Source organism: Oncorhynchus mykiss, chromosome 23, assembly GCF_013265735.2.
Source record: "Oncorhynchus mykiss isolate Arlee chromosome 23, USDA_OmykA_1.1, whole genome shotgun sequence".
In the NCBI taxonomy this organism is placed as follows: domain Eukaryota; kingdom Metazoa; phylum Chordata; class Actinopteri; order Salmoniformes; family Salmonidae; genus Oncorhynchus; species Oncorhynchus mykiss.
Genome location: NC_048587.1, coordinates 12634474 through 12647324, shown reverse-complemented (window position 1 = coordinate 12647324; position 12851 = coordinate 12634474). Strand labels below are relative to the sequence as shown.

The window sequence follows — 12851 nt, the reverse complement described above, 5'->3', positions numbered from 1 at the left end:
CAGATTTATTTTCAATGACTCCAGTGATATAGTAATTTCAACATATTTATTGTAGCCTACAATGGCATATACAGTTGATGTCCAACAGATGCAAATGTGTCATTCTCCACATTTAATGTCAGTTTCATTGAGGACTTTTCCCCATAACAGAAGCACACGACTTCCATTTTAAATTTCCACTCCTGCATAATTACAAGTTAAATAGCCTACCTACAACTGGTAAAAAAGTTGTCACAGCGTGCGCATGCTGCTCTGTCTCTGCTCACTCACATGACTCAGCCAATAGTGGACTGAGCTGCATGCTTCTCTCTGAACACACACACCCCTCCGGCCCTCCCCACAACTCACTCACTCAGCAACAGCCTGACTCACTTAAATCAAATCAAACTTTATTTGTCGCATGCGCCGAATACAACAAGTGTAGACTTTACCATGAAATGCTTACTTGCAAGCCCTTAACCAACAGTGCAGTTCAAGAAGAAGAAAATATTTACCAAGTAGGCTACAATAAAAAGTAATAATACAAAGTAATACAATAAGAATAACAATAACGAGGCTATATACAGGGGGCACCGGTACCGAGACTGTTTGCAGGGGTACAGGCTAGTTGAGGTAATCTGTACATGTAGGTAGGGGCGAAGTGACTATGCATAGGTAACAAATAAACAGCGAGTAGCAGCAGTGTACAAGAGAGGGGGGGTCAATGTAAATTGTCCGGTGGTGATTTTTATGAATTGGTCAGCCGTCTAATGGCTTGGGGGTAGAAGCTGTCGAGGAGCCTTTTGGTCCTAGACTTGGCAGTCCGGTACCGCTTGCCGTGCAATAGTAGAGAATTCAGTCTATAACTTGGGTGACTGGAGTTTTATTGACAATTTTATGAGCTTTCCTCACTGCCTATTACATAGGTCCTGGATGGCAGGAAGCTTGGCCCCAGTGATGTACTGGGCTGTTCGCACTACCCTCTGTAGCGCCTTACGGTCAGGCAGTGACGCAACCGGTCAGGATGCTCTCGATGGTGCAGCTGTAGAACCTTTTGAGGATCTGGGGGCCCATGCCAAATCTTTTCAGTCTCCTGAGGGAGAGAAGGTTTTGTCATGCCCTCTTCACGACTGTCTTGGTATGTTTGGACCATGATAGTTCGTTGTAGATGTGGACACCAAGCAACTTGAAACTCTCGACCCGCTCAACTACAGCCCCGTTGATGTTAATGAGGGCCTGTTCGGACCACCTTTTCACGTAGTCCACGATCAACTCCTTTGTCTTGCTCACATTGAGGGAGAGGTTGTTGTCCTGGCACCACACTGCCAGTTCTCTGACCTCCTGCCTATAGGCCGTCTCATCGTTGTCGGTGACCACTGTTGTGTCGTCAGCAAACTTCATGATGGTGTTGGAGTCTTGAATGGCCACGCAGTCGTGGGTGAACAGGTAATACAGGAGGGGACTAAGTACACACCCCTGAGGGGCCCCAGTGTTAAGGATCCTCGTGGCAGACATGTTGTTGCATACTTTTACCACCTAGGGGCGGCCCGTCAGGAAGTCCAGGATCCAGTTGCAGAGGGAGGTGTTTAGTCCCAGAGTACTTAGCTTAGTGATGACCTTTGTGGGCACTATGGTGTTGAATGCTGAGCTATAGCCAATGAACAACATTCTCACATAGGTGTTCCTTTTGTCCAGGTGTGAAAGGGAATGCGATTGAGATTGCATCATCTGTGGATCTGTTGGGGCAGTATGCGAATTGGAGTGGGTCTAGGGTGTCCGGGAGTATGCTGTTGATGTGAGCCATGACCAGCCTTTCAAAGCACTTCATGGCTACTGACGTAAGTGCCATGGGGCGGTAATCATTTAGGCAGGTTATCTTCACTTCCTTGGGCACAGGGACTATGGTGGTCTGCTTGAAACATGTAGGTGTTGCAGACTCGGTCAAGGAGAGATTGAAAATGTCAGTGACGACACTTGACAGTTGGTCCGCGCATGCTTTGAATACATGCCCTGATAATCCGTCTGGCTCAGCGGCTTTGTGAATGTTGACCTGTTTAAAGGTTTTGTTTACATCGGCTACCGAGAGCGTGATCACACAGTCGTCTGGAACGGCTGGTGCTCTCATGCATTTTTCAGTGTTACTTGTCGCGAAGTGAGCATAGAAATAATTTAGCTCATCTGGTAGGTTTGTGGCACTGGGCAGCTCGTGGCTGTGCTTCCCTTTGTAGTCTGTAATAGTTTCAAAGCCCAGCCACATCCGACGAGCATCGGAGCCGGTGTAGTATGATTCAATCTTAGTCCTGTATTGATGTTTTGCCTGTTTGATAGTTTGTCAGAGGCTATAGCTGGATTTCTTATAGGCTTCTGGGTTGGAGTCCTGCTTCTTGAGAGCGGCAGCTCTACCCTTTAGCTCAGTGAGGATGTTGCCTGTAATCCATGGCTTCTGGTTGGGGTATGTACAGTGGGGCAAAAAAGTATTTAGTCAGCCACCAATTGTGCAAGTTCTCCCTCTTAAAAAGATGAGAGAGGCCTGTAATTTTCATCATAAGTACACTTCAACTATAAAAAAATGCAGAAAATCACATTTTAGGATTTTTAATTAATTTATTTGCAAATTATGGTGGAAAATAAGTATTTGGTCACCTACAAACAAGCAAGATTTCTGGCTCTCACAGACCTGTAACTTCTTCTTTAAGAGGCTCCTCTGTCCTCCACTCGTTGCCTGTATTAATGGCACCTGTTTGAACTTGTTATCAGTATAAAAGACACCTGTCCACAACCTCAAACAGTCACATTCCAAACTCCACTATGGCCAAGACCAAAGAGCTGTCAAAGGACACCCGAAACAAAATTGTAGACCTGCAGCAGGCTGGGAAGACTGAATCTGCAATAGTTAAGCAGCTTGGTTTGAAGAAATCAACTGTGGGCGCAATTATTAGGAAATGGAAGACATACTCTCGATCTGGGAGAGGGAGAGTTTTGTATGCGCCTCTGTGTGAGGAGTAAAGGTGGTCTAGAGTTTTTGCCCTCTGGTTGCACATTTAACATGCTGATTAGGTAAAACTGATTTGAGTTTCCTGCATTAAAGACCACGGCCTCTAGGAGCGCCGCCTCTGGATGAGCGTTTTCCTGTTTGCTTATGGCCGTATATAGCTCGTTGAGTGCTGTCTTAATGCCAGCATCAGTCTGCAGTGGTACATAGACAGCTATGAAAAATATAGATGTGAACTCTTGGTAAATAGTGTAGTCTACAGCTTATCATGATATACTCTACCTAAGGCAAGCAAAACCTCAAGACTTCCTTAGATTTTGTGCACCAGATGTTGTTTACAAATATGCATAGGCCGCCTCCCCTTGTCTTATCAGAGGCCGCTGTTCTATCCTGCCGAAAAGCTTAAAACCATCCAGCTGTATGTTAATCATGTCATCGTTCAGCCACGACTTGGTGTAACATCATATATTACAGATGTTAATGTACCGAAAACCCTTGTAAGGGGTGCGTAACTGGTGGCAGGGAAGTCAGATGCAGGAGAGCAGAACTGGGTAATAACCGGAGCAGTTTAATTATCAAAACCAACGGCATCCAGAATAACAAAATATGGGTACAAAACCTGTCGTGCACCAGTCAAAATGTGCACAAGCACTTACAACAAACAATTTCACACACAGACATGGGAGGAATAGAGGGTTAAATACACATCAAGTAATGAGGGAAATGTAAACCAGGTGTGTGGGAAAACAAGACAAAACAAATGGAAAATGAAAGGTGGATCGGCGATGGCTAGAAGACGGTGACGTCGCCCGCCGAACGCCGCCCAAACAATGAGAAATTATGACAACCCTTTGGAATTTTGCATGACATCAGTAGCCTAGTCAAGGAAGCATCATGCAAAAATATATTGGCACACTCCACTTAGACGATGGGTAAAAAATTCAACCAACCAATTGGATGGTTTGACAATCTACTTCTGGTGGCCAAATTGACCTGCTGACCAAATGTGATTGGATGGTGGCTCTACAGTTTAAGGTCTCTGACAGGTGATTCATTATTTTGTTACCGGATATAATTACCTGCTCAGCTGGCCATCCTCAGCATCATGGCTAATTTGGCCAGGTTGGCCTATGAGAAAAGCTAGCAGCTAACCAATTTAGACCAATGGTTTAACACCATGGTCTAAGCAAAAGTTCACAACATTCTGTTTATTCTAAATAACTGATGGGTCTTTAGGCAAGCCGATTTCTGCCAGAGACACCAGAAAGGTTTCTGTTTCCATCCCGTGACTGCTTGTTGCTTAGCAACCTTCTCCCTCCCCCTTTTCTCCATCTGCTCCCATTGGCCAAAGTGGATCGTGCCGCTTGAAGCGTTATGCTTTTCAAGGTCGGTGTGCACAAAGAGAAGCCCACCAATGCAAGCGAGTAAACAAGAAAGTGAATAGACAATTTATTGTTTGGGGATTGATTTCTAGTCACCCTCTCGCTGGCTCTGCAAGTGGTGATGGAAAAACAAGGAAAACAAACCATTGGGAAAGGGGGATACCTAGTCAACAATGTGTCTACCACATTTAACCCAACCCCTCTGAATCAGAGAGGTGCCTTAATCAACATCCACATCTTCGGCACCCGGGGAATAGTGGGTTAACTGCTTTGCTCAGAACGACAGATTTTGACCTTGTCAGCTCAGGGATTTGATCCAGCAACTTTTCAATTACTGGCCCAACGCTCTATCCGCTAGGCTACCTGCATTGTTGGTTGTCGTTTTGACAAAAACATCCAGTTTTGCTATGTGCCCCACTCAGCGTCATCCAGCCATGATAGAATACCCAACAAAAATGTTAAGGCAAGCATGTGTAGTGTGCTGTAGTGATAAAGCTGAGTGCCTGCTTATCCAAATAAATAAAGTTTCTTGGAGCTGTCAGTTAATAGGCTATTAGTGCCCTTGAGTGCTTGTGTCAGGGTAAAGGGATAGACAGACATAAGGGTGGCACCCTTAAAATAGGCAGATATTGATACATTTTTAGAGATGTTGTTTTCATATGGGCCTACCTTGTCAAAGCACTTGAAATTACTGGATTATGACATAGCTGTTTTTAGGTATGTGTAGCTACTGTATCCTATGACAAAATGATCAAGTAGTCTGGTCACACAGCCACTCAGGGAGTTAATATGCAACACACTGAAGAGTAAGCTTGTATTCCATGTCCAAGTCAAAACATCCCCCTGAAATAAGGTGACATTTTCAACACTCTCTCAATAAATAACCTGAACAGTCATCAGCAGTCCCACAAACATGTTAAGGTTCTCCAATGTTTAAGCCAATAGGAACCCACCTCCTACACTTAAGGTGAGTCTTGTCCTCTGGCAGTGATAGTGTAGATGAGGTCTTCCAGTTACAGAATTACCAAATTAAATACTCTATGTGTCAGTCAAATGGTATCTTATCTGTATTATCATGTAGTCCATTGCAGTGTTTTCTATGTTTAAGATTGATAATGCATTTTTGAGAGATAAAAAAATCCCACTTTCATATTTGTATTGTTTTATACTTTTTGCCAGGTGCCTCACATTGTCTCATTGTTTATCCTCTCTCTCTCTCTGTGCTTCTCTGTGTATTTTCTACCAAGTGATCTTGGAGGAAAGTCTAGAGTCCTTGTGAAACAACCGTATCGTCCTTGGTAAACTGTCAGTTTAGTGACATTCTTATTACACTGGCTCTAAAAACTGAGCTGTCAGGTTGTGCCCTCTCTAAAAATGTCCATGTGAGACGTGTCCATGTGGTATGCCAGTGCCTTCCCTGTCAGTCCTTTTCACGGCCATGCTAGCTTGCCGCAGCACCAGCAACAACTACCCTCCTACCTCAGAAGCCATAACCTTTCACTGGCCAGACCAACTCACTGGGTGGGTGTTTATCCTCTCCGAAAAAAGGATGACACCTAGCCCCACCGCTCAAACATACTGTAAAGCTGCCCTATTTTTCCCTATTCATCACACACATTTTACTACACATCTGCTTATTATTTTCAAATAGAGATTTACTCTCCTTCAGTGCTTACGTGGATTTCAGTTATTTTCATTGCTATTGTGTTTAACTTTATCCATATTTTCTCGTGTAAAATATTATGTAGGATTAAAAGACTACTCCAGTCCAGTAGGTATGTGTTGGACATATTTTCCCTCTCGACAATTACTCGGTGTCTTTCCTGAAAGACTAGAAACCCAGAAACACTAGAATATGTACAAGTTGCATACATTTCCTTTTAGGTTGCAGTTGTTTAAAACTAGCCCTTGAACATCCAATGGCTGTGGTGTGGAATGTGTAGAAGCCTCGGCTCACCGCCTGTGTGGATGCTGTTTATGGAAGAGAGGAGGACCTCTCAATTAGAGGGCTAAGCAGCTGCTCTGGAGCGGGCCTTTCTATCCATGTTTGGAGCTGTTTGGTGAGATCCACACTGAGCGCTGGACAGCTTCTCTCCTCTCTGCCGTTTGTTGACAAAGCAAAAGTCAACTATATTATGTAACAGCTCTCTGTCTTTCTCTATGTAGTACACCAGATCTCTTGGTGAGAGCTTTTGGAAATGAACACTAATCACATTTAAGGAAAACTCAGAAATATAGTAGGGATCCAGGACTGTGTGAGGTGTATCATAGTTCAACTTGGTAGCGTTGACCTTTTGTTTATTTTTTAAAAAGCAAACAGAGAGCAGTTCTCAAACATGTGGAGACTAAAAGATTGCTACAGCACACAACAGCTGTTCTCAGTCACTGGCAGTGACATTGAGTTTACAGGAGTTATTTCATTACATCATTTTACTGCAAAAATATAGAGTGGCAAGAAAAAGTATGTGAACCCTTTTGGAATGACCTGAATTTCTGCAAAAATTGGTCATACAATTTGATCTGATCTTCATCTAAGTCACAACAACAGACAAACACACCTAAACTAATAACACACAAATGATTGCATTTTTCTTGTCTATATTGATTAGATAATTTAAACATTCACAGTGTAGTTTGGAAAAAGTATGTGAACCCCAAGGCTAATGACTTCTCCAAAAGCTAATTGGAGTCAGGAGTCAGCTATCCTGGAGCCCAATCAATGAGACGAGATTGGAGATGTTGGTTAGAGCTGCCTTGCCCTTCAAAAAACACTCACAAAATTTGAGTTTGTTGACTTGAATAAAGTTGGAAAGTGTTACAAAAATATCTCTAAAGGCCTTGATGTTCGTCAGTCCACGGTCAGACAAATTGTCTATAAATGGGGAAAGTTCAGCACTGTAGCTACTCTCCCTAGGAGTGGCCGTCCTGCAAAGATGAATGCAAGAGCACAGTGCAGAATGTTCAATGAGGTTAAGAAGAATCCTAGAGTGTCCGCTAAAGACTTACAGAAATCTCTGGAACATGTTAAGTTTCTGTTGACGAGTCTACGATATGTAAAACACTAAACAAGAATGGTGTTCATGGGAGGACACCACGGAAGAAGCCACTTTTGTCCAAAAAAAACAACATTTTTGCAAAAGTGCACCTGGATTTTCCACAGTGCTACTAGCAGAATATTCTGTGGACAGATGAAACTACAGTTGAGTTGTTTGCAAGGAACACACAACACTATGTGTGGAGAAAAAAGGGCACAGCAGACCAACATGAAAAACCTATCCAAACTGTAAAGTATGGTGGAGGGAGCATCATGGTTTGGGGCTGCTTTGCTGCCTCAGGACCTAGACAGCTTGCTATCATTGACGGAAAAACAAATTACCAAGTGTATCAAGACATTTTGCCTGGAGAATGTAAGGCTGTCTGCCAATTGAAGCTTAACAGAAGTTGGGTGATGCAACAGGACAATGACCCAAAACACAGAAGTAAATCAACAACAGAATGGATTCAACAGAAGAAAATACGCCTTCTGGAGTGGCCCAGTTAGAGTCCTGACCTCAACCCAATTGACATGCTGTGGCATGACCTCAAGAGAGCGGTCCCAAGAATATTGCTGAACTGAAAAAGTTTTGTAAAGAGGAATGGTACAAGATTCTTCCTGACCGTTGTGCATGTCTGATCTGCAACTACAGAAAACGTTTGGTTGAGGTTATTGCTGCCAAGGGAGGGTCAACCAGTTATTAAATACAAGGGTTCACATACTTTTCCCACCCTGCACTGTGAATGTTTACACGGTGTGTTCAATAAATACATTAAAACGTATAATTGTTTGTGTGTTATTAGTTTAAACAGACTGTGTTTGTCTATTGTTGTGACTAAGATGAAGATCAGATCAAATTTTATGACCAATTTATGCAGAAACCCAGCTAATTCCAAAGGGTTCATATACTTCTTCTTGCCACAGTACATACTACTAGTATCACATTCCTCTCGACTATTAATCACCATACAGTTTTACAGTTTAATGAGACCATAGTTGTTGATAATGAACTTAGTGAAATGACACAGTATGACTGACCAGTGTATCAGTAAGGGAGCTTGTGAGTCAAGCCCAAGGGTTGTCCAGTATCTAATTCCAAACATCTTGTAATGTCCAGTCTATGTTGCATGGACTGGATTTGGATGAGGGCCCAAATGTTTTGAAATTATCTGTTGCAGCTGTTGAGTGGGTGCCACATTCCCAGGTGGCATGCGATGACGGGTCCATCTGGGTACGCCTTGTGCTGAAAGCAACCAGACCCCCTTGTTGGTCTGGTTCAAGGTCAGAACTGGGCACCTAAAGCAGAGGGTGCAGGGGCCAGTCCGTATCACCTCACCCAGTTAGTCTCAGAAGACTGAGGAGAGAGAGAGATCTTAAAGAGGGACTGTCTGGAGTCTTGTAGGCTGGTGTGACTGTCTGAGAGAGCTACCTACTCAAGGCTGGTTGATCTGGTTTGCAAAGAATCTTGTTGGTAAGCTGTGATCTTAATGTGGATGTATTTGCAGAGTTTTGTGTCTTTTGGAAATGCCTATTTTTAGGAGAGGGTTTTAAGGGAAGTGTGTGTACTTAAAGTGAGTGTTGAAAACACCCTAGAACATATCTAGTGATGGAAAAATTGAAGTGATGCAGAAGATGTGTTTTTCCTGTATGTCTTTTCTACAACCATAAGTATATATACACAGTGGCATGTACTCCTTTGGCAAACAATGTTCTCTTCTAAAATGGGAAATTCACCACAAGCAGTTGTGTTGGGCTCCTTAAATATTATAATAGGGATGAGTTTGTCACATGACATCTTCCAAGCATCTTATCTATCTACCCAACTTGCTCCGGCTTTGAGATGATTCTTGGTTTTGAAAAAGGTTCTGCTGAAGGGTAGCTCTCTGTGCTATGGAACCTCTGCTGATAATATTTACTGTATAATGAATAAGACTTTCTCTGTTAGTCCTGAATCACACCTTATGGAGAGTAATCTATCTTTTAAAAAACGTTGTTATCTTTAAAAAAATCTTTACAAATCTTTTCAAAAAGCAATGTTGTTTTCTCCTTTGTTTTGATGGGTTTTCTTATTTCTTGTGCCCCTTTTACTATACTTGGATGTGTAGTGTCAGCATTTGTTGCTGGCATGCCAGCTTGTGTGGCCTTCCACTTCACGGCTGAGCCGTTGTTGCTTCTAGATGTTTCCACTTCACAATAACAGCACTTACAGTTGCCCGGGGCAGCTCTAGCAGGGCAGAAATTTGACAAACTGACTTGTTGGAAAGGTGGCATCCTATGACTGTGCCACGTTGAAAGTCACCGAGCTCTTCAGTACGGGCCATTCTACAGGCAATGTTTGTCTATGGAAATTGCATGGCTGTGTGCTCGATCCACTAATATGAAGGGGTGTCCACATACTTTTAAATTATTTATTCTATACAGTAATTTTTCCACATATTTATCAAGGGTGTAAATAACTTCAGACCCCACTGTATAAACATATGGAATATAAATGTCAATTTGCAGTCCCTCCAGGATCCTGCGATTGCAATTATTTTTTGCAAAATCAACAATCTCCCACATATTATGTGAGAGCTTTCAAATTTGACCAATCAACCCACTCTTTCCTCATAAAACAGTCAACTCATTGCGGTATTATCGCACAAAACTGATCCATCACCGCCGTACAGAAAGAGGGCTCACAATTTCACGACACATTTACTGCATAATATGGTTCAATCTATAAGGGCACAAGGCGAGACCCATATGCAGACACAGGAGGCAGATGGTTGAGCGCCGATATTTATTATAACACAAGGTGTAGGCAAAAGGCAGGTTGGGTACAGGCGAGAGTTCATAAACCAGTTCAGAGTCCAAACAGTACAAGGCGTTAGACAGTCTCGAGGTCAGGACAGGCAGGGGTTCAGTAACCAGGTCCGAGTCCAAACAGTACAAGGGGATAGACAGTCTCGAGGTCAGGACAGGCAGGGGTTCAGTAACCAGGTCAGAGTCCAAACAGTACAAGGCGTTAGACAGTCTCGAGGTCAGGACAGGCAGGGGTTCAGTAACCAGGTCAGAGTCCAAACAGTACAAGGCGTTAGACAGTCTCGAGGTCAGGGCAGGAAGAATGGTCAGGCAGGTGGGTTCGGTGTCAGGACAGGCAAGGGTCAAAACCAGGAGGACTAGGAAAAACAGAGATTGGGAAAAATAGAAGCTAGGAGATAAACGCTGGTTGACTTGGCAAACAAGATGAACTGGCACAGAGAGACAGAAAACACAGGGATAAATACACCGGGGATGATGAGCGACATCTGGAGGGGATGGAGACAAGCACAAGGAAAGGTGAAACAGATCAGGGCATGACACAATCAAGACATACTTTAACAAAACTTTTCCCTCATCAGCGCATTTTCGGGACAAATTGGACAAAATCAATCTGCATATTGCCATGCAAAATGACAGAATTGTCGCAAATATCACAACAAATTTCAGCAAAATCCTGTAGGGACTGAAATTGTTTAACACAAATAATGTAATGTAAATATGTAATCTAAATGATTGTGGTGGAAAAAGTACCTTGAGTAAAAGTAAAGATACCTTAACAGAAAATTCTCAAGTAAAAGTGAAAGTCACCCAGTAAAATACTATTTGAGGAAGAATATGACACTTTTTTGTACATTTTCTGACATGCGAGCACTTATATATGGTAATTTTCATGTTTTCATAAATTCTTAGAATGTTTGTCAATGACGTATAGTAAGGCATTTGTGAACATTTTATAGCAGTATAAAGTGGGAAAGCGGCCGTGCGTATAGATAATTAATAGACACCGCAGCAAATAAAACCTAATAAGAACATCTTTCTCGTCCAGGACCGGAATCTAGACAGACCGGTGCGCCATAGCCAATCAGAGCTACTGTAGGCCTTCATGCAAATAAGCCATTTGCCACATGGGCCTGCCATCATTCACGTTGAACTAGAATGTGTGTTTACAGGCAGTAGCAACTGTTTACATGTTCTCTTTCGTGACTTGATTTGATTTGATTTGATTTGATTTGATTTGATTTGATTTGATTTGACTAACTGTTACTTTTTTTTCTTTGACACCGGTCATATTCAGTGGGTGTTGTACACGTTAGTAAATTCATCAGTTATTCTGCGCTCTGGCACACTCAGATGAGAGTGCTCTGAAATCAGAGTAGATAGCCAGAGTCAATTTACAAACGCAAGAGATATGCTAATTGGATAATAGTCGTTCAGCTAGCTTGCAAACCGATTCAATTTTTTTGCTTAGTAACCAAATGACACCTGCATCTAGCTGTAGCCATACAAAAAAAACGATATGAGGGGGAAAAGTCGGTCACTCAACCACTCCTCTAATGACATAACATCCTCCCAGCAGCTAGCTAGCTAATGGTAGGCTCTGTGTTTTTAGCTTTCTAAATAAGAGCTACAGAAATAGACATGCTAGCCTATTAGCCACGTTATGACTGACTTGTGATCATTGTCCTTGCTAGATTGATTGTATTGACATTCCCAGTCTTAGTTACATTCATCTGTTTGTCCAAAATATTGAGTCATTGAAACTGAAATAGTGCATCCCGAATGGGTGAAGGCAGCAAACAATCAAATCAAATCAAATGTATTTATATAGCCCTTCGTACATCAGCTGATATCTCAAAGTGCTGTACAGAAACCCAGCCTAAAACCCCAAACAGCAAGCAATGCAGGTGTAGAAGCACGGTGGCTAGGAAAAACTCCCTAGAAAGGCCAAAACCTCGGAAGAAACCTAGAGAGGAACCAGGCTATGTGGGGTGGCCAGTCCTCTTCTGGCTGTGCCGGGTGGAGATTATAACAGAACATGGCCAAGATGTTCAAATGTTCATAAATGACCAGCATGGTCGAATAATAATAAGGCAGAACAGTTGAAACTGGAGCAGCAGCACGGTCAGGTGGACTGGGGACAGCAAGGAGTCATCATGTCAGGTATTCCTGGGGCATGGTCCTAGGGCTCAGGTCCTCCAAGAGAGAGAAAGAAAGAGAGAATTAGAGAGAGCATATGTGGGATGGCCAGTCCTCTTCTGGCTGTGCCGGGTGGAGATTATAACAGAACATGGCCAAGATGTTCAAATGTTCATAAATGACCAGCATGGTCGAATAATAATAAGGCAGAACAGTTGAAACTGGAGCAGCAGCACGGCCAGGTAGACTGGGGACAGCAAGGAGTCATCATGTCAGGTAGTCCTGGGGCATGGTCCTAGGGCTCAGGTCCTCCGAGAGAGAGAGAAAGAGAGAAGGAGAGAATTAGAGAACGCACACTTAGATTCACACAGGACACCGAATAGGACAGGAGAAGTACTCCAGATATAACAAACTGACCCTAGCCCCCCGACACATAAACTACTGCAGCATAAATACTGGAGGCTGAGACAGGAGGGGTCAGGAGACACTGTGGCCCCATCCGAGGACACCCCCGGACAGGGCC

General features: G+C 43.1%; 1 protein-coding gene across 9 annotated transcripts in view; it reads left to right on the top strand.

Moving 5' to 3' along the window:
* The window catches only part of LOC110502275 (sorbin and SH3 domain-containing protein 1), a 66074-nt gene that overhangs the window by 4059 nt on the left and 49164 nt on the right, over window positions 1-12851 (top strand). For 5 of the 9 annotated variants that reach the window (XM_036960647.1, XM_036960643.1, XM_036960645.1 and 2 more), the window contains exon 1: window positions 8655-8858. The exons of 2 other annotated variants lie outside the window; for them this stretch is intronic. The gene's annotated coding sequence lies outside the window, so the exon portion shown is untranslated. Of the gene's footprint in view, window positions 1-8654; window positions 8859-12851 lie in introns of those variants that run through there. 2 more of the 9 variants (XM_036960648.1, XM_036960650.1) reach the window with 1 other exon arrangement.